We start from the raw sequence: 21,307 nt of genomic DNA, 5'->3' as shown, positions 1-21,307 counted from the left end.
GGAGGATGCCTCCTAGGAAGAACACCGGGAAAGATCCAATTCCATCGGACTCCGAAGAGAGTCAAAATCAAAACCAAAACCGTAACAATGAGCCCGGAATGCCCGAAGGCTTTGTGGCCGAGACTGTGAGCCATAGTCGCGATACAAACCAACAACCACCTCAAGGCCAGCCCATATTCGACTTGGCACCATTTATAGCAAATATGGAGAAGCAAATCAACCAATTTCTACATGGGTTTTCACAAACCATGAGAGAGAATAATGAAGCTATATACAGCGCAATGCAAGCTAGCAATGAGGCCATATTCAAAGCTAACAGCGAGGCGATCAACAATTCCAACAAGGTTCCGGCCCTCGAGGAGAGGATTGTCGATTTAACCGGAGAAATCGGCAAAATCCCAGAAAAATGTGCCAACTTTTCTCACAAAAGTCAAGATCCCAAGGACCGGCAGGCAATGGAAAAGGAACGCCGATCTCAGGCGCCGGTGAGAGGTATATCCCTCCACCAATTCGAGAAGAGAACCTCAGGTTCAATGAGCACGGCGATAAGATCAGCGCAGAACCCGTTCAAGTCCCACCGCCTCAACAACAATTTAGGTCTCATACTGGACCTAGTAACCATGCCGAACATTACGAGGAGAGCTATGCTCGTAATGCCGGGGGCAATGGGAGAGGAAGCAACTTTCACCCACAACGGACGACACACACACGCGTGGAACCCACCAACAACGTAGGAGAGGCCCAACGCATAAAGAACATCGTCCAAGAAATTTATGGGCCAGCCGTGAGGGAGGTGTACCGACCCGAATTCCAAAAACCATATCCACGGCAGTATGATCAACTATACCCCTTACCTCAAAATTTTAGAGTCCCTGATTTCACTTTATTTTCAGGAGAAGAAGGGCAATCCACCGTAGAGCATGTGGCACGCTTCACCTTCCAGTGAAGTGGTTTGAGCATGGACATGAACTTTGATATGTTGCGCTTGCGACTATTCCCAGGATCACTAACGGGACCAGCGTTCTCTTGGTATGCTACTTTGCCATCAGGGTCCATTCATGGATGGGAACAAATGGAAAGACTTTTCCATAACCAATTTTATCGAACGGAGCCCGAGGTTTGTGTTGCGGAGCTGTCCCGAATGACGCAACGACATGGGGAACCGGTTGAAAATTTTATCAACCGATTCAAGAAGATACGACATCATTGTCGAATCAATATTCCCGAGGTCGAGTTCGTAAAGATTGCTCAATGTGGACTAGAATTCGAAAACCGGAAGAAATTTCAGGGAATCGATTTCCGCGACTACTATGAATTGGTGGCCAAGGTTTCAGAGTACGAGGAGTTGATGAGGGAAGATCATCGACGCAAGAAGAACTCTATGGGAAGATATCAAGGGGATGTCCAAACGCATGAGGTAGCCATCGCCGACTTAACAAACACCGGATCTCGAACATGTCCCGTGTTGTTAAAAAATCCCAAAACCCCAGAGGTAGTCCAAAGGGTTCCAACCACCCAATATACTTTCGACGTCTCAAAGACGGAAGAGATCTTCGATTACTTGCTAAAAGAGCAGTTCATCACATTGCCTCCTAGACATGTGATCCCATCCAAAGATGAAATACGCGGACGAGATTACTGTAAGTATCACGACAACTGGAGCCATAATACTCAAGCTTGTTTTGGTTTTAGAAATGTCGTGCAGGATAGGATTAACCGCGGGATACTCCAATTCCCGGAAAAGAAGGAAAGCATGCTGATCGATGAGGACCCATTCCCGATAGCCAACATGATCAATGCCACTTCACTAGTGTGGGGGGGGGGGGGGCAAAGGAAAGCAACATCGCGACCTGAGGACTCGGCAGATATGGGTACCAAAAGCGACGCCATCTAAGTTGGAGGAAAGCTCAAGGCAATCGCAAAATACAAAGAAAAGAGACGTGCAACAACGACGCCCATGTTTCGTGACACCTTCGAGCATGTCGCCCATCAATCAATGGCAATTGAATAGCCACAAGAAGTTCCCAAGACCTCTCTCCAAAAATGCGAAAAGGAAATTAAGGAAGAGAGAGGCAGAAAAGAGGAATGATCGAAAGGAATCATCCAGCAGGCCTAGCCAGCCATTTAACGGCGACTGTAAGTATCCTTTTCTAAATGAATGAAGTGTTTTATCCATGATTGAGTGTTATTAATTTGCTTAAAGAATAGATGATGATCAAGTCTATTTGGTAGTTATTGAAGATGACACGAGAGTGCTCCGATATGATAGAAATAGTTAATCGGCATATGTTGTGGTAGCCAGAGATGAAAACCACCACATATTGGGGTTTCTTCGTGAATGTTCCCCTAAGCATAATGCTTGTTCTTGAATTAGCACAAGGACACTTGGTTAATATCAATTACTTAGGAACTTTGGAAATGGGATACCTAACCGTAGTGACCAAAGAGGGAAAGACCCAACTCAGGAATATTAATTCACTTTTTCGTATAAAAAGGATAGGAATAGTTGTTTGTTAGGCATATGGTTAGGCCTGTGTTTGTTTATTTTGATTGCATCGTTTACTTGCCTGTTTGATATCTCTGTTTATGAATTAAGTCACTATCACTCTTCAGAATTTACATCTAACACTTAAGGTAACTTATTCTTCCTGTTCGAGTGCAATCCCTGTGGAATACGACACTTGGTCTTGCCAATATTACACACGATCTAGTACACTTGCTAGCGTCCCTATTCCATACACCAGATACGAAATCTCATAAACAATGGGTATATCTTGAATAGGAACACCTTCCTTCACAGTGTGCAACGTTCTCCTCCATTGGTCATTCAACATCTCAATGTAGACGGAATGAAAACAAGAACCGAAGAAACCTGCTCAGAAAGGAAATAAGCAGACACAGAAAAACAGAAAGAGTCACGTGGAGCTTAGATGGGAGGAACCGAAGGATAGCGCTACTGTATGAACTTCAGGGACAGGTACTCCACAACCCCAAAACGCAAAATCGTTACAGTTGGTCCTTAACAATTATGCTTTGCCTAAGAAGATGGAGATGGGAAATAGGGGCAACTCTAGATTTTGGGGGGGATTTCTCTGATACTGAAGGGCATGGACAACCTGTTATAGCAAACTCGATTCTAAAACCCATTAGCATTGTATCTGATACAACTGAATGGGCACGTCAGCTTTGGAAAGCTCAGAACAAGCATGAAATCTCTATTTCGGATAATGTTCAAAAGGAAGATCAGGACACAGAATGAACCACGGTACGTAAGAAAATGAAGTCCAGATCACTCAGAGTCGTTAGTGCAACTTGCTCGAAAAGGCAGAGCAGGCCTCCCTTGCGCTACGAATGATTGTTATCTATTAGAATTGTAGGGGGATTAGCAAGCCTTATACTCAACGAGCTCTGAAACTCCTATGCAATGTTAACCGCCCGGATTCTGGGTGGGCTGATTGAAATTGGGGAGCTAAAACTCATAAGAGAGGCCACCGTTACTAAGTGGACACTCGTAGCAACAGGAGCATCAAGTGGAGTAATTGTAGCAATTGATGTTAGCTTATATACTCTTGTTTTATTTAGCTTAATTTAGTTGAATTTATTTATATTTTTGGTTCCAAAGCTTATTAGCATATTGTAATTTTATTTATTTTCTTACTTTTTGGTTTTCGGATTTAGTATTTAGGTTTTATTAAATTCAATTTCTGAGAAGGAATAAGGAAGTAAGGTTACACTAAAACTAACCGAAAACTATTTGGACCACAATGAAAAGTAAGTTCATGTAAATCAATGTTGTATAAAATGATTTTTCATTCTAAAAACTCATGGGTAACTAAAATCGAAAATTGATAGGATAGGTATATATACACATATAACTAATACTATGTATAAATATGTATATATATTTTAAGTTAAAAATATTTAAAAACTTCAATTTACTTATTTAAGTACTTCTTTTAATTGAATTTAAATTTTATATTTCATATTTAAATACTTATATGTTAAAATTTAAATTGAATAATTTTAGGTTAATTTTCTTTCTATTAAAATTTATTAATGGTTAACCAACCGAAGCAATGAATAAACTAAGTGATGTTTAACGGATTCTAAAGATTTAATTTAGAGAAGAAGAGAGATAATGAAAAAAAGATGAGACAATATATAATAAAGGTATTTCAGAAAAGTTAAGTTTGAAAGTGTCTAGTTTGGTAAGAGGTGTTGTAATGAGTCTGAATATATAAACGATCCTCTCAATTGGACCAGTTTTATAATTTACCCTAATTTTTTAGGGAAATTTACATATAAGTTCACTTCTGAAAAACTATCTACAATTACGTCAACTCAAAGTTTTGAATTTTATCAATCTAATAAAATCATTACTTTTAATTAATTTTAAGAATTATAGTTTATAAATTAAGGGTCTAATTTATACTGCTTAGGGTTTATGATTTATGAATTAGAGTTTAAATTTTTTAAATTAGGATGTAAAAGCGTAGTTCATTTGTTATAGGTAGAAAATAATGACATATTCAGAATTAAATTTACTAATATGATTTAGTTGTAATTTTATTGTTAATTATGATATTTAGGTAGCAACCCTAAATTTTTATAGTTAATTAAGATTTGATTAACCATCCATGCGCCACCCCTAAAAGGAGTCTCCCTTATATTTCTTCCCAATATTATTTTCTTTCGTGACTTTTATTTTCTATATATTTTCTCATTTCTACTATTTAGTTATAAAATTCATTAAAATTAATTTTTATTTATCAAATCTTACACTAATTTTTCATCCGTTTTCTGGAATTTTTGGTAATATTACTTATCATTAAATTTAAAAAAGAGTACATATTATATACATAGTTTTCTTTTGGAATATTTTCAAGAACTATATAACAGCTTCAATACAATTTAAAATAATGATAATAATAAGGCAACTAAAAAATAAATTTATAAAATAAAATAATATATAAAATTTTACTATTCCCAAATAAGACCTTTTTTTTAATTCATAACTTATTTGCTTATATATTAATTAGTTGATGGAAATTTTGAGAAAATTATTTTGATTTGTAAGGATAGCTTTCTAAAATTGATATGATTAAAAATTACAATAGATTTTCTTATGATTTTAATTTTGAGAGTGCAGATGGTTAATAGTGTTTTATTTATTTTAATTAGGCATAAAGTCCATTTTGCATTCTAACCTTTATACTAGAAATCAATTGGATGTTGAATCGTTCAAAATCATCAATCAAGTCCTTAAATATGTCAAAAACTAATAAACAATCCACTAACAGTCAAAGCAGTACGAATTACTAAATAATAAAATGAATTTTATACTATGATTCAGAATAGAAAAAAAGTAAAAATAAAAAAACATTGAGTTACATCTAGATAATATACTTGAAGGCATATTATTAACTTATCTCTAATATTATAAATAGCATAAATTCTTTATGATTATTAGTTAAGATCAATTGTACCTTTAACGTTATAAATGATATAAATGAGAGTCTAAAGTTAAAAATATTGACAATAAATATCTTTTTTTACAACCTGAATGTCCGTATAGGAAAATATTCATTGCTAATTATTATTCACTCGGTTGGATGTGTAACAAATTTCCATCAATATTTTTCTTCCAAATTTTTTAATTTTGTTAAGTTTTTTATCAACTTATTTGAAGTTCTTTAGATTAAACACGTTTTAAACAAATAAACATATATTTATTTATTTAAATCATAAAAATGTGTTTGCAATAAGTCAAACTACTATATTTTTGTTTGACAGATTTGTTTAAATTATGGATATGTTTACCAATTCAGTTATTATTCTTTTTTTTTCCTATTTTGCTTTCTTTCCTTTTTATATTTGGATTAATTATTTTTTTTTTCCTTTTTGCTTTCTTTCCTTTTTACATTCAGAATAATTATCTTTTTTCCTATTTTGCTTTCTTTCCTTTTTACATTTAGAATAATTATATTTTTTCCATCTTCGAGACTGTTGATTTCTTCTTTGCAGGAGGAAGAATTTCGCAATCCTAATTTATCAAATATATCGGCTAGCTTAAAATGATCAGGTACGGTCTGTTTCCTGATCCGATCAAGCATATTTAACACCTCTCGCCTTAGATAATCATTTTTGGGATCCAAATAACACTATGCCAAAACCCTCTTCAGATGACGGTTAAAAACCGTCGTCCCGCATGATATAAATCTGTCACAGGGCTCGCTAGTGTTTGATAAGGCATCAGACGATGGTCGAGTTGTATCATCTTTAGCAGCCACAGACGAAACGCGCTTCCTAAACTTCTGTCATCTTTTCCATGTTACGACGACGTTCGACTTAGTTGAAAATGTAGTATTGGCTACATTCTAATGACATATTTTTTATATATTCCGTCACTGCAATATATGAAACAATAGACCTTTTACTTGTCATACGACGTTTTTTATTATCGTGTCTGTCATTATAGATAAGTTAAGACGATAGTTTTCCTTTTTGTTGCTGTCGTTTGAAGGTGTTTCAAATGACGTTTTCTTTAATTTTTTTGTCACAAAAATTAATAAAATTTGACAACGTCAATTGTAAGATGATAGTCCTATTTTTTATTTATATCATCTTAGCGTTTGAGTCATGACAGTATTTCATTAACCTGGTATCGTGGAACGCATCATAATATGAAATTTTTTATAATTTAGCGCTCATTCAATATTGCATTAGACGCTAGAATTTTTATGTCAATTGTGTCGCATAACTTGTAACCCTTTCATGCACCTGTACATACTGTTGGTCCCTTGTAAGGTTGCAAGTATAGTTCCAAGGGGGGGGGGGGTTAGGAACTATTTAAACTTTTTTGCAATTAGGGCAGACTTCTTTTTCTAAGGAAAAAGGTTTTAACAGCGGCGCTGAGTAAACAGCAAGATACTGGCTTAGTCAACTGGTGACTAGGTCAGTTTCTTAGCTTGAGTCAGGAGATAGCACTTAGAGTCTATTCCTGAGCTCAGACGTTTAACGCGCACAACTCAACTTGACCTCTTTACTTGGTCAGTTTTTGGTTATTTTAAGCAAGCAATATAAATAAGGAGTTAAAGGTAAGAAATACTTTACTCAGCAGATTTATCCAGGTTCGGCTTCTTCTAAGCCTACGTCCTGTCCCCGGAACACGTTCCGAGATTTCGAATCCTCTACTGAGATCTTTAAAGGTAGAGCCTCAAACCTTTTACAATCTTAGCAACTGAGTATAACAAGAGTACCTTCCTCTATACCTCTACTCAATCCTAATCTCTCGCTGAGTACTATAACCGAGTACTCAGCCTCTCCTTTCTATCTTCTAGAAATGATAAGTGTTTTGTCCTATACAAAGATTTGCAAAGACACTTTAGACGATTGAAATAATCACTCTAGACTTTTACACAGATATAAGAATTGCAGTGTAAGATTTGCTTTGCTTCTTTGCTTGCAGAACTTGTGTAGAAATTTGGTCAGCGTAATGGCTTGATCAAGTTCTGTGTAGAGTGAAGCTTCTGATGGCACTATTTATAGAGACGTATGGGCATCGGTCATTTCGAATTTCGAAATAACCGTTGGAGGGAAACGGCTACCTGTCGTTGTCATCCTGACTTGCTCAGAGCTCTCGGCCAATCAGAATTGTGTATCTTCTGTCCTCGGTCAGCTCAGCAGACTGTCTCTCCTTTTATGGTAAAGTCAACTGGACAGCATACTGTGTCGTTCGAACTTTACCCGAAGGGGAAATACTTTGTCTGGAAGTTTTCCTTGGCCAGCTGCTGTCTTGTACGTTTGTCGAATCTACTCAGCAGCTTCATCTTGAAGTTGTTCCCGAAGGTCTTCTAGATCCTTCTTTTGCTGAGTTGCGTTTTGTTCAAAACGGCAACGTCTTGACAAACGCGGGCCGAGTTGTACTGAGTTGTTTGACTTGGGCCTTGACTTCCGTATTGGGCTTGTGCCTTTTAATTCTTGTGTCTTATAAACAATTTTAACTCAACATTGAACAAACACACTAGTAGAATAAATCAAAGCATTTAAACTTAGTGTGTTTAGAATATGTATTTTAATTATACTTAAACAATTTTGTCAAATCAAAATTTATGTGGAAAGGTGTTTCAACAAACTCCCCCATTTTGATGTTGGCAAAACTATTCAACGAGGAACTCAGTATGAGCTCCCCCATGATAGTTGACCTTTTATAACTTGGCAAACTCCTCCGTAAGGGTTGAGCTACTGACTTAGTTTTACTCTAAACATTTAAGGTTTAATCGAGTAAGTCTAAGGTCAGTTGTCAGATAGGTCAGCTAATTCAACATATTCTATTTACTCAGTATTAAGAGGAAGGTTTAATCATATAGAGTGCGCTGAGTAATTTGTTGTTCAATGAGTTCTTAATAGTTAATGTCTTATAAACACATATGTCAATGTCAAACATGTTATCAGCATTTGATGTAGTCAATAAGATTTATAAGTATAAAACATAGCTGATATAATTGAAGATACATAATGACTCAGTACTTAGTAACATATATCATAACTCAAGAATAGGAATAAAAGATGCAGATATGATATATAGATAGTAGTCAGTGTTTACACAAGAAAAACTAATAGATAAGGCATATAGATTACATCTGACTTAGTCTATACTGAGCTAGCCTATCTATTTCTTTTTCTTGTGTTGAGACTGACTTCGCTCATGCTGAGCTCTAGCTGCTTTATCTTTCTCCTCCGTTTTGTCAGCATCAGGAGGAGGAAGTTTGAAAGCATCAGTTAAGACAGCTCCTTAAGTTTGTCAGCGCTTTCATTGACGCCGTCAAAGATTGCAACTCCATCAGTTGATACCTTTGCGGGTATGTTGAGGTCAGCAGCACTGAGCATATTGACGCTAAATGCTTGAGCTTTGCCTTGCCAGATGAGAGCTTCAGTAAGACCAGCAAAGATTTGGTGAAAGGTCTTTAAAAGGGCTGTGTCGTAATACTGACGTTGAATATTGTTATGACGAATGTGGTTGAAGGTTTGTTGTATGAGAGACTGCATCTCATTCTGCTTCATTGCGTCACTATCCATCTATTGCTTATTCAGATTAAGCAAGCGAATAGCCTCACCAATTTGCTCTACTGAGCACTGATTGTAAGAAACCATTTGCTCGTTGGTCTTGAGTTGCTCAGTGTGAAGCTGAGCAAAGAGCATCTTGACTTCAGATGAAGTGGCATAGTCGGTGTTCACAGCTGACAATTTCTGGATTTGTTATTGTAAGGAGGTCAAGTATTGCACGGTTGTCAGCTGGATCTCAGCCAGTTTGGCGATTGAATCCTGCTTAGGTTGCTGTGCTTGGAAGGTAATGATTACATTCAGCAAGTCCTTAAGTTCCTTAACCTCGTTGAGAAGTTGAGTGACCTGGGAAAGCTGAGTATTCTCAAAAGTTGAAGACCCAGCAGCAGGAGGAGTGGACTGTTGAAGGTCTCTGATCAACGCTTGCACTGAGTCAATGATCTTTTTCCCGGACTCAGTGGCATTCAGATAGCTTTGGGAGCCTTCAAGGACATCAGTGTGACCAGAAGGAAGAGGCGTGAAAGGAGTGACCTGGTCAGTGACTGGAATAGTTGTACCAATCTGCACTTGAGTTTTAGGTATAGTTAATTGATCGGCAGAGAGTTGAGTTGGAGAAGTGGTAATCCGAATACTGTCTGTGCTGACGGCAGAAGTGTGTGGAGTCAGCACCATGCTTGAAGAAGTAGCATGAACAGTAATCAGCTCAACCTGACTGGTTGAGGTGGTAGAAGCATTTTGGTCGGCATGTTCCTGTTGAGAAGAAACAGAGGCTTGCTTTTCTAAGGACGCTGAAGCAGTAGAGGGTTGTTGGCATTTGAAAAATGTCAGCTTGACTGTAGAGGGGTCCTTAGTTGTCTTTGAGATGACAAAGTCAGGAAGAGTTGGTGGTGGCACAAAATCTTCACTGACAGGCTTCTCACTGGCCTTAACCAACTTTCTTCTTCTACGAGGTGGAGTGATAGTTTGAGTAGGGTCTCCTGAGTGAGAAGGAGAAGATTCGTGTTGCTCATCAGCAGGTTGGTCAGTTTGCACTTGGACTTGATCAATATTGTGTTGGTCAAGTGCTTGCTCTTCTTCAGCATCTAACCCAGTATTGGCCTGCTCAGTTTCATGCTCACTGGCTGTCTCCTCAGAGTCCTCAGCATCATCCTGACCGCTGGCTTCTTCTTCTTCTTCATCGGTACTATCGCCATCAAGTTCTTCCTCAACTTGGGAGATGAAATGATCATCCAGTTGTACCTCATGTTCATCATGCTCAGCTTTTGTACCTTGACACTGGGTGAAGTGAGAGTCACCCGATACAACGAAATCAGTAGGAATGGCATTGAGGGGAGTCAGTGTAGAAGGTTTCTGCTTCTTCTGAGGATGCTCAGTAGTTTCCTCAGTTCCAGGCTCACCTTGCCTGCTTCTTTTCTCAGCTGACTTACCAGCTGACTTCTGTCATTTTGCTGGAGACTCAACATTTTTGGAAGGAGTCTCAGCAGTTTTTCTTTTGCGGGAAGCTGGGGCCTTAGCCCTTCGCCCTTTCTTTGGCTCAGCAGTTCCCTCAGCTTGTTCAGCAGCAGCAACAACTTTACCTTTCTTCAAAGGTTGTCCGAATTTTAGAGCTCTCAGCGAGGCCGCTGTGATCTCAGATCCTCGAGTCTTCTCCTCACCTTCGAGATCAATCTTGTGGTCAAGTAGGATTCTGGTGATGAGCGATCCTAGCCTCAGCGTACCAGTGCTGTGTAGGAAGCCAGCGACAAGAAAGACTGGCATATTGATCGGTGTGTACGTCAGCATATGCCATATAAAGCACTGCTCGAAATTTGTTGCTGATGTGGTGCAGTTGATCTTTGGGTAGATGAAGTAGGTCAGCAGGTAATGAGCCATCTTCTGGTGCTGACCCATCGATGAAGCTGAGACTTCTCCTGAGTGACCCTCAGGTTTACAGAAGTTGGTTTCATACCCAGTTCCATCCTGATCTCTTGATCTCCTCAGCCTTGCTCCCTCAGTTTTCAATTTGAGCAGATTTCCTAAGAAGAGAGGGTTGATGGATGGTTTTCTTTTTCACCACTGTGCACAGGTAGTCAGTGTTGTCATTTGCAACTCGGAGGTTGTGGTAAAATTCCCTTACCAGGTCAGGGTAGGTGTCATCCCTAACCGAAAACAGCTCGGTCCAGCCATTCTATGAAATCCACTCGCAGAAGGGTTGTTCGTTTTGTACGAAGTTTTCTGATACCCATCTTGAGGGCTCAACTTTCCATTCGCGGACGTTCTCAAAGACCTTGGAGTAGGTCCTGACTTTTACAGGCTTTTCATGACCAGAGGTTTGGCCAGCTTTTCCTTTATTCGGTGTAGGAGGATTCCCAGTAGGTTCATCGGAGCTAGACTTTTGGTGGCCGGCACCAGAGATGTTGTAGGAAATCTTAGTCATTGTTGAGGATGGGAAAGCTTAGAGAGATTTTTAGAGAGAAAGAGTTTCTTTGCCTTAGAGTTCGATAAGCGTAAAGAATAAAAAATGGGGAATTACCCATTATTTATAGAGGTAAGGTGTGGTGTGGATCTAATCGAATCCATGTGTCATTTTTGCCTTGGGATTGTGAACCGACAAAGATCCTGGCATTTATGACACATACGGCGTATACGTCATCCTAGGGCTATACGCGTGCTATTGCATTTATTCTAACGAATTTAATACTCAGCGTTTAGAATACTAAACGTTTGATATTCTGAGTGGTCAGTATTGCATTAATGGGATGATTTCTAAGTTTAAGTTTAAACTAACTTACTCAGTATGCAAGTTTACTCAGTATTTGCTGTTTAATTAATTTCAATGAGTACACAGCAAAAACAGTCATTCAGCATAGTAATTCACTCAGCATGCATATTCATTTAGTTCAGGAATTTACTGAAGAGGATTAAACATACCAATAGCTTCTCTCAGTATGCTGAACTGCTCACGAGCCAGTGGCTTCGTGAAGATATCCGCAAGCTGTTCGTCCGTTGGGACAAAAGTCAGCTTGATCTCACCCTTGAGTACATGGTCTCTAATGAAGTGATGTCTGATGCTGACATGCTTCATTCTGTTGTGTTGAATTGGGTTCTTTGAAAGATCAATTGCACTTTTGTTGTCACATTTGACTTCAATTGTCTTCGTTTGAACACCATAGTCTTCAAGCTGTTGCTTAATCCATAGGACTTGAGCAACACAATGACCAGCAGCAATGTACTCAGCTTCAATGGTAGACAAGGCTACTGACGCCTGCTTTTTGCTGAACCAGGATACAAGACAGCTTCCTAAGAAGTGACATCCTCTAGAGGTGCTTTTACGTTCTAGCTTATCCCGTCTATAGTCAGCGTCAGTGTATCCGATGAGTGTAAAATCATGAGTATTTGGATACCATAAACCTGCGTTCACTGAGCTTTGCAAATATCTAAGGATTCTTTTTACAGCAATGTAATGAGATTCCTTAGGGTTAGATTGATATCTAGCACAATAGCATACTGAAAACTGAATGTCCGGTCTACTGGCTGTTAAGTAAAGTAGAGAGCCTATCATACCTCGATACAATTTGCTGTCTACTGACTTACCATTCTCGTCAGCGCAGAGGATAGTGTCAGTGCCCATAAGAGTGGATATTGGCTTGCAATTCTCCAAGTCATATTTCTTTAATATCTCCTTGGCATATTTGGCTTGATGTTAAGCCCAAAATATACCTAAAATATCATTAACATTTACATCATTTTTATTACGAATTTGTGTTATTTATATCTGTTTAGATTACTTTTACTTTCGAATATCTTTCTTTCTTGCAAGGTACCTAAATATTTGGTAAAATCCAAATAGGAACGAAAAAGGATCTAAAACAGAAGAAAAACCCTACAAAAGGAGTCAAAGACGACGTAAATCGAAAGCGCCAAGTCGAGGACACGAACGAAAGCAAGAAGTAAGAAAACCTGCCGGGCCGCGACAGTGGATCCCAGACCCGCGGCCGCGACACGCGCGGTACATCCAATTCTCCCCTTCGTCCGTCGCTCAAGCTTAGTGCTACGTCATTCACGGCCACGGATTACTATCCTCGGTAAGTGCAGAAATTCACCAAGAGCATTTAACACATGCTGAAAATCCAAGAAACGCGTTCGTTCAAGTGGATAAAGACGTCCTTTCACAACGGACACGACTCTTAACCAACGGATACATCACTTCAAACACAACCCTTCAACATCTATAAATAAAGAGTTGATGTTGAGAAAAAGTGTAATGAAATGCTATAATATAGATATAGAAATCAGAGCGTAGAACTTATGTCGAAGTTCTAAGTAAAAACATTTCGAGAGTTAGAAATTAGATTCTGTACAAAACAAGATGAGGTACACATATTGTTTATAGTTTAATTACAACTCAGTAGCGTTTAGACATTGTTCCAGTTTTAGTTTGCATCATGGTAGTGGCCGACCGAATCCCTATTACGAAGTTACAGTGAGAAGATTGAGTAAAGTGTTCGCCCCCGAGCCTGACAACCTCCTAGGAAACCCAAGGAAGCGGAACCGATCAAGCCCTTCACTTGCACGCCCTCGAAGAACTCGATGCTCCTTATTCTCTGTAAACTTGTATCAATTTATATTTCATCTAATAAAGTCCGTTCTATTCGACAAATCGTTATGCAACACTTATGGTAACCAATCCAATATAAGTGAGGCTGGTGTTTTCATTAATATGCACTTGAATTCAAAATCATTACAAGGAAACTTTGTTGAACACTTAGGCAAATTATCATCTCGAAAGAGTGTTAATTTGAGTAAGGGCAACTATCCCGAAAGGGTTTTGTCGCGTTCAAAGCCAATTAATTAGAGGTTCCGTCATTTATTTCATCATCATAATAATACAAAGTTTAAGTTGTTTTCTTTGCTTAATGCAAATGAACAAATTCATTCCTTTTTCTAATAAGTTCTAAATGTTCCTGTTTTGTAAAATTCATCCTTAAAATCAGAAGATCTTTCTAACAATCGATTTATTCTAAATATATAATCTTATTCCAGCATTTTCAAATACTCAAAGTTTTCAAATTCAATCAAATAAATTTCCTAAATTCAATTAATCTAATTTTCACTTTTTATTTACATTTTATAAATCTAACAAGTTCGAAATTAAAGATTCAAAAATAAGTTTTTCGTTAAAAAACGTATCTCTGTGGGATCGATATTTTTATTACTACAAGCGAAACCGTGCACTTGCGGAAATCGCTCAACAAGTTTTTGACGCCGTTGCCGGGGATACGCCAAAATTTTTGACAAAATTTTTATTTTTCGCATTTTATTTTCGAATCTAGGTTTATACATTATTTTTATACAACTTTTATATTTTATTTATTTTCAGTTTTATAACATATTTGCTTTCAATTTTGTTTTGAAGGTAGTTTGGCTCGTGTTACAATTTCAAGTTGATGCGCAGTCCACGAAATTCGGGCACGCCACCAGATCCTTTTGATCCAGAAATTGAAAGAACACTTAAGAAAAACAAGAAAAACAAAAAAAAAGACAAAACACCCTTAAAAACAAAAGTAGACCAGCCAGAAATTATGGCCGATCCACCGACACTTATGGATTACGCTAGGCCAGGAATGGCCGGTGTAACTAATAGTGTAGTTAGACCCCGTATAAACGCAAATCAATTTGAAATTAAGCCTGCTTTGCTTAATATGTTGCAAAACAACGTAACGTTTTACGGATTGCCTAACGAAAACCCTAATGCACATTTGACAAATTTCTTAGAAATTTGTGACACTTTTAAAATTACTGATGTAACAGCCGAAGCAATCAAACTTCGCCTCTTTCCTTTCACTTTGAAGGATAAGGCAAAAATTTGGTTAACTTCTATGCCTGCTGCAACATTTGAAACTTGGGACCAATTAGCCCAAGCATTTTTACAAAAATATTTTCCTTTAGCAAAAACCGCAAGAGTCATCAAAGAGTTGACATCTTTTACACAAAATGATAATGAAACTCTTTATGAAGCTTGGGAACGTTTTAAAGAACTTCAACGTTTATGCCCACACCACCAATTGCCAGATGCACTTTTAATGCAGACATTCTATAATGGATTAAATCCTACGACTAGAGGTTCATTAGATGCTATGTCTGGAGGGTTATTTATGAAGAAGACGTCAGCCCAAGCAAGAGAACTTTTGGAGAAAATGGCAATCAACAACAGTATGTGGCCCGCAGAGCGTGGACATATACCAACGGCGAAACCATCATCCTCATGTACATCATCGGTTAAAGGTATAATGAATCTTGATCCTGTAGCAATGTTATAAGCCCAATTTTCTGCCTTATCGCACAAAATTGATAAATTTATGGCACCATGCGATCCTAATGATCCGATCCAGAGAGACATTGACTACGAAGGTATGAATGAGATAGAACAGGTAAATTTTGTCCAAGGACAAAACCAAACTACTAATCCTTATTCTAATACTTATAATCCTAGATGGAGAAATCATCCTAACTTTAACTAGAAAGATGGTAATAATAATAATAATGCAAATGCTAATCAATATCGTATAAACAATTATCAAAATCAAACAAGAGATACGATTAGCACTTTATCTTCAAAAATCGACAAATTTATAGATGCTATGAATGGAAAGGTAAGTAATCAAGACGATGGTTTTAAACGGATCGAAAATAAATTCGATCAGCTTATCAAAAACCAATCATCTAGCATCCATAATTTGGAGGTTCAAATTGGACAACTTGCTAAATCAATTCCATCCCGCAAAGAGGGAAGTCTTCCCAGCCAAACGGAAGAAAATCCGAAAGAGCATGTTAAGGCTATCACTCTTCGTTCGGGGAAAAACTATTTAGGTCCGGAAATGCCCGGAAATTCAACTTTACCTGGAAATGATTTACCAAAATCCAAAGAAGATACATTAAAACAAAAAGATACACCAATTGACTCTAATCCGAAACCCTTTGTACCAAAGCCACCTTTTCCACACAGGGTCCGAAATAAGGACCATGATAAACAACTGTTATCATTTTTGGACAAACTTAAAAATTTACATATAAATTTAACATTCATGGATGCGATTACGCAAATCCCTAACTATGGAAAATTCTTGAAAGATTTAATTTCAAAAAAGATTAGTTGGGAAGGAATTTCATCCATTTCTCTTTCTGAAGAATGTAGTTCGATAGTATCAAGCAAATTACCTACTAAACTCAAAGATCCCGGATGCTTTACCATTCCGTGTACATTGGGAAATATGGAATTCCCAAGTTGTCTTTGTGATTTAGGAGCTAGTATAAACTTGATGCCATTGTCTATTTTTGAAAAATTAGGTTTAGAAGAAGACATCAAGCGTACCAATATGGTTTTGCAATTAGCGGATCAATCCACTAAAAGACCATATGGTATAATTGAAGACGTTTTGGTAAAAGTTGACAAATTTATTTTTCCTACTGATTTTGTTATCTTAGATTTTGCTTATGATGCTAATTGTCCGCTAATCTTTGGTAGACCATTCATGAACACGGGACGTGCTCTAGTTGATGTGTCGGAAGGAAAAGTAGTTTTACGAATAGGTGACGATAAGATCGAGTTCGATATGAATCAAGCGATGAAATATCCTATGGAGGATTTCGCTTGTATGAAGCTTGATTTAATTGAAGAATGTGTTAATGACATTGTTCAAAGAGAAGAAATAATAGAACCTATAATGGGTGAAGAATTAGAAGATAAGGACCCAGAGCCTTTGATTCGAGAAGATGGACCAGTTCCACCTTCAGTAATAATTCCACCTAAATTAGAACTTAAAGAATTACCAAACCATTTGAGGTACAACAAAGAATATTGGGCTAGTAGGGAACTTAACAAAATTTATTACGAAAATATTTCCGAAATAGGACCTAGTTTCGTAACAAGATTTCCTGACATTTAAATCATTTCATTTTTCTTTTATTATTTTTATTTTTATTTTTATTTTTATTTTGTTTTAGATTATATCATTTTAGAATTTTAGATATAGAAATATATATTCGAGTCATGATTAATTTTTAGGAATTTCATAAAAATTAGAAAATTCAGTGATTCTCAGTTGAGAATTTCAGATTCTCAGTTGAGAATTCACATATATGAAATTCTTAATAAGGTAGAAATATTTCTGGACTTATAGAGAATTTCAAATTCTCAGTTGAGAATTTAGGCATGGCTAGAAGTCAGGAAAATTTCTGGACTTGTAGAGGATTTCAGATTCTCAGTTGAGAATTCTGATTGAAAATTGAAGGGAAAAATTTCTGAACTTACCGAGGATGAGGATTCTCGGTAGAGGATCAGGAGTTTAGAGTTTTGACAATTGATTTTCGCAGGAAAATCAGCGTGTCGCGACCGCGGGTCAGCATCCTCGGTCGCGACATGGGGGAAATTTTGCCCAGATTGAACCTTTTCTCAGCAGTTGTAACTATTCAGAATGAAACACTAAGTTTTTCTCATTTCTAAACGGTTTGTTTCATGCCTTTTCACTTCGAAACAACACCTCTTTTCGTCCTAGGATCTTATATATAGGTACTAGAGGTCCAGTTTTCTGTCACTTTCTTTTTCATCTCTATCAGAACTATCTCTGATTTTCTTACCATTCATAAAATCCAAACACTAAGTTCAGAACTTTTCTTCCTTACTCTTTCCAAAAATCATGGCTTCCTCAAACACTTCATCTAAGAAAGTTATTGCTTCACGCAATAAACATGTGGATATATCAGAGCGTTATGGATGTAACTTTCCTATCTTCAATCATGAAGAGGGAAGGCGCTTCTTGAGGCTACGATACACATTCTTTGTCGGAATGCTATACATGGATGACTTTCTTAGCGATCAGTTGGGAATTAAGGAAGATATGAGTCGTTACATGGAGCGACTAGGATGGACCAGATTTGTCGATATGAAGTTTCCTATAATTAGAGACTGGGTGTTAGAGTTTTTCTGCACTGTGCGTTTTGTTAACAAGCGTCGTGTGCGTCTCAGTTTTCGTCGGGATGGAAAAAATTTCACTTTTGGATATCCCGAATTGCATGCTTGGTTTGGTTTTCCTTTGAAGGATGCTACCAAACGCCATCATGGAAGAGATATGACGTCCACTGATATTTGGCGAATGCTCACCGGTATCTGGCCTTTCCACCCAAAACTTGCCTATAATAAGTCTTTCTATTCCAACTCTATACTATATTTGCATAAGTTTCTGAGTCACAGCCTGTTCGGTCGCACATTCAGTAGTGTCATCCAAGAATCTGATCTTTATGTCCTTGGCGATATATTTCAAGGCAACGTGGTTGATTCTTCAAAAATTCTGATGGAGGGTCTTGTTGCCGCATCTAGATCCAAGGCTAAGAAGGTTGGGTTCGGGAATATTATATGTGGAATAATTCTAGGGACCAAGGGAAGTATTTCTGTTCCTTGGAGTGATGCTGAATCTTTCCCGATGCTAGACTATGAATTTTTAGAATTTGAAGGTCTAGTGAAGCGAGTTTTTCGATCAGGACCAAATTTTCTTTCTGCACCCGAACGACAAGCCTTCGTGCAGTTGAAAATAGAACGATATAGGGCTAAGAAAATCCCGATTGAAGGGGACGAATTTTTAGCATAGCTTGTGTTTTGTTTGTTTGTAAATAACTGTTAATAAATAAAAATTTCTCTTTTGCATTATACTTTGTTTTTGATTATATGGTTACATTTTAATTTCATAAATTTAGACCAATGAATCAATTAAATGCAAACTTAATCATTTCATTAACTAATTAATTGATTAATAATTAAATTTCAAGTTCCTAACATAAGATTCATTTAACTTAACTTAATGAATGCACATAAATGTTTCAATTAATTTTAGTTCCAACCCTTTCATATTTCTAATTTTAACATTCATTAATTAAAGTATTTTCATTTTTTTTTTCATTAATAAGGATAAACCTTTGGTTTTCCTTATCATTTAATGATTTTCATTTATGTTTTAAGTACAGATTTCATTTTTCAAGAAGTTCAGGATATAATTTATCAAGAAAATGCACGAAATGAAGTAAATAAGCTGAATTTGGGTAGCCACGAGGTGATCCGCGACCGCGGATGCGCTTCCACGGTAACATCAGAAAAAATCCAGAAAATTTCAGACACGAGATTCGCTGCCCAGCGCGATTCGCGGCCGCGAATGTTGGATTCTCGGTAACTTTAGATTTTTCTTCTCAAATTTCAGAGGATATGTTGGTTGAAAAACGCGATCCGCGACCGCGGATATACATCCACGACCGCGACACGCATAATTCAGGCACTCCAGGTCCAGTTTTCGACCTATTTTTCCATTCTTCCTATACCTTTTCCTTTTCTATTTAACCTATACCTATTCTTCTTCCTATTCATCCTCTATTTACACCTTTTCCTATTCAACCTCTAACTATATTAATTACTCTTCCTATTTCAACTCTACCTATTCCAATTCCTATTCCTACTCTAACTATTTACCTTGTTATTCAAACCCTATATATACCTATTACTTACACAAACCTTACATCACCTCCAAATTTAACCAATCCCCTACTCTTACCCCTTCCCAATACCTTACTTTTCCTTTTCCCAATTTCATCATTACCCTTTTCAATCACCTACACCTTTCAATTCCAAGAATTCACAACCATTCTACTTCATCTTCAACCTTAAGCTTTTCTCTCTTTTCATCTTTTTCTCTAAAACCCTAACATTCATAACACATAAACACCATAACCATGCCTAGAGCAAAGCGTGTTGGACACAAGCCTGCTGTCACTGAGGCTAATCACCTTAGGGTTAGTTGCGGGGCTTATTTCGACATTCATTCTGAAGAAGAAGTTGGACGTTTCAAGCACTTTTCACACGCCAATCGCAAGTTCGTGGATATGCAGTTTCTTGACTTTGATTCGGTAAGGAAGTTGAACTTCACTACACAAATTACTGCTTTTATTGAAACTTTGGGATGGGAAACTTTTGCTTCTATGCGTTTTCCACAAATTCAAGAGTATGTGGTTGAGTTTTTGGTTACTTTGACGATGAACAAAAAGAGGACAGAAATTTCTTTTCGGAATAAGGGTATTACCTATACAGTTGATTATGAGGCTATGGGTAATATGTTTGGTTTCCCTACTAGTGACTTTTATGATAAGCCTCGGGATTTTGATAATAACTCTTTTTGGCAAACTCTGTCTGACCAAACTTCTTTTGATTCTAAGAAAAGTTAATTAAGGATAATTGTGTGTTCTTCTTTCACAAGTATTTGAGTTTTTCACTTTTTGGTCGTGTTGAGAGTTCCAAGATTCAAGTCCGGGATTTGTTTGTCTGGGATTGTTTGTTCAAGGGTTTGCAGGTGGATAGCATTGGAATGCTTTTTGATAATTTGTATCGTGCTTCGAGGGCTCATACCACTCAAGTCCCTCTCGGTAATTTGATCACCGCTATTGTTTTGGGAGCACGGGATGAATTGACTAATTTTGATATGTCCGCCTACCATGGATATGTTCCAGTTTTGGACATTGCGGCTCTTGAGCGGGCTCATTTATTGGTTTCTGCGGCTCCTCCTGTTTTTATTTCGTATGCTACCCGTATTGCACATCTTCGTGGCACTATGGGTGGAGGTGCTTCTAGTTCTCATAATGTAGGTACCGATGAAGAAGGAGCGGAGGAAGGTGGAGACGCTGCACCACAAGCCCAAGCAACACAAGATAATGATCCGGTAGATTTAAGGCGGATTTTGAACCAAATCAACACAAATAATCGACAAATGAATTTGCGAATTGATGATTTGGTGGAGAACAATATGGTGATGAATGACAACCTCAATACTTTGAGGCGTGCGCATCGTTCAACTCGGCATCGGATGCTTTCATTTTTCCGACGCCGAAATGTGGAAACTTCACCAACACCTCCGGATTCCCCGCCACATGCTTAGGTTTTATCTTTTATTTTTATCTTATCTTATTTCAATTTCAGTTTCGTACATTTTTCTCTTTCTTATGTTTCGTACAATTTAAGTTTTAATTAATTTTATGATGAATGTTTTTGCTATATCTTTCGTTTATTTCCGTTTGTTTTATCTTTAGTGTTTTATCTCCATTTTTGCCCCCATGAGGACATGGTCCAATTTAAGTGTGGGAGGAGATATATACATATATCATTTTATGCAAACGAATGAATGAATGTATGCAAATGAATGAATGAATGTATGCATCGCTTGTTTTTCAAAAT

At 37.4% G+C, this 21,307-nt stretch overlaps 1 non-coding gene across 1 annotated transcript; it reads right to left on the bottom strand.

Annotated features, from left to right (window-relative positions):
• Positions 1 to 15,002: 15,002 nt before the first annotated feature.
• LOC136215914 (small nucleolar RNA R71) lies at positions 15,003 to 15,109 on the bottom strand. The gene has a single exon (XR_010682916.1). It is a non-coding gene; the product is annotated as a small nucleolar RNA R71 (small nucleolar RNA).
• Between the last annotated feature and the right edge of the window lie 6,198 nt (positions 15,110 to 21,307).

Source organism: Euphorbia lathyris, chromosome 1 (genome assembly GCF_963576675.1).
Source record: "Euphorbia lathyris chromosome 1, ddEupLath1.1, whole genome shotgun sequence".
Classification (NCBI taxonomy): Eukaryota; Viridiplantae; Streptophyta; class Magnoliopsida; order Malpighiales; family Euphorbiaceae; genus Euphorbia; species Euphorbia lathyris.
The sequence above is the reverse complement of the archived record's forward strand: the minus strand, read 5'-3'. Positions and strand labels throughout refer to the sequence as shown.